This window comes from Odontomachus brunneus, unplaced genomic scaffold (assembly GCF_010583005.1).
Source record: "Odontomachus brunneus isolate Ranch 3 - 2012 unplaced genomic scaffold, Obru_v1 Obru_scaffold_041, whole genome shotgun sequence".
NCBI lineage: Eukaryota > Metazoa > Arthropoda > Insecta > Hymenoptera > Formicidae > Odontomachus > Odontomachus brunneus.
This window is the reverse complement of record NW_022639491.1, coordinates 2116674-2117244: the sequence shown is the minus strand read 5'-3', so window position 1 is coordinate 2117244 and position 571 is coordinate 2116674.

Sequence of the window (571 nt, the reverse complement as noted above, 5' to 3'; positions counted from 1 at the left end):
CCGCCACGCGATCCAGAACGAGGTTCCCCAGAGTCGGCAGCACCTAGAAATCCAGGAGGTGCCGATCCATGTAAGCCACGAGAGCGCCATCCAGGGGTACAGAGAGCAACCGCACGGTGGACGACCACTGTTAAGTCATTATCTACATTATTTCTATACGCGCGAAACTACGATTAAACTGCGACTGTCCGACCCACCGTAAGGTTACACTATGGTGGTTATACTACGCGTTTTGCGCGAAATCCATCGCGATTACTCTTGATCGCACGGATCCCCGGGTAGAATCACGCAATTCGTTTAGCCCGAAAAATTGCGATCTGATCCCGTGCTAGAGTTCGAGCGCTATTCTTCATGGCAGCGTGGCCGCAACTCGCCGGGACGTAACAATATATATCGTCGATATTAAGATTATCTAATAGAAAGTTACTATTTAGTACGCGTATCAAGTGCACGATGTAAACCAGGCCAATATCGATAATGCATATCAACGGCGACGCATTCAATCAATAAAATACGTTTTGTTGTTGAATATACCAGCTTAATATATATTATATATTAGTCGTTGTGTATA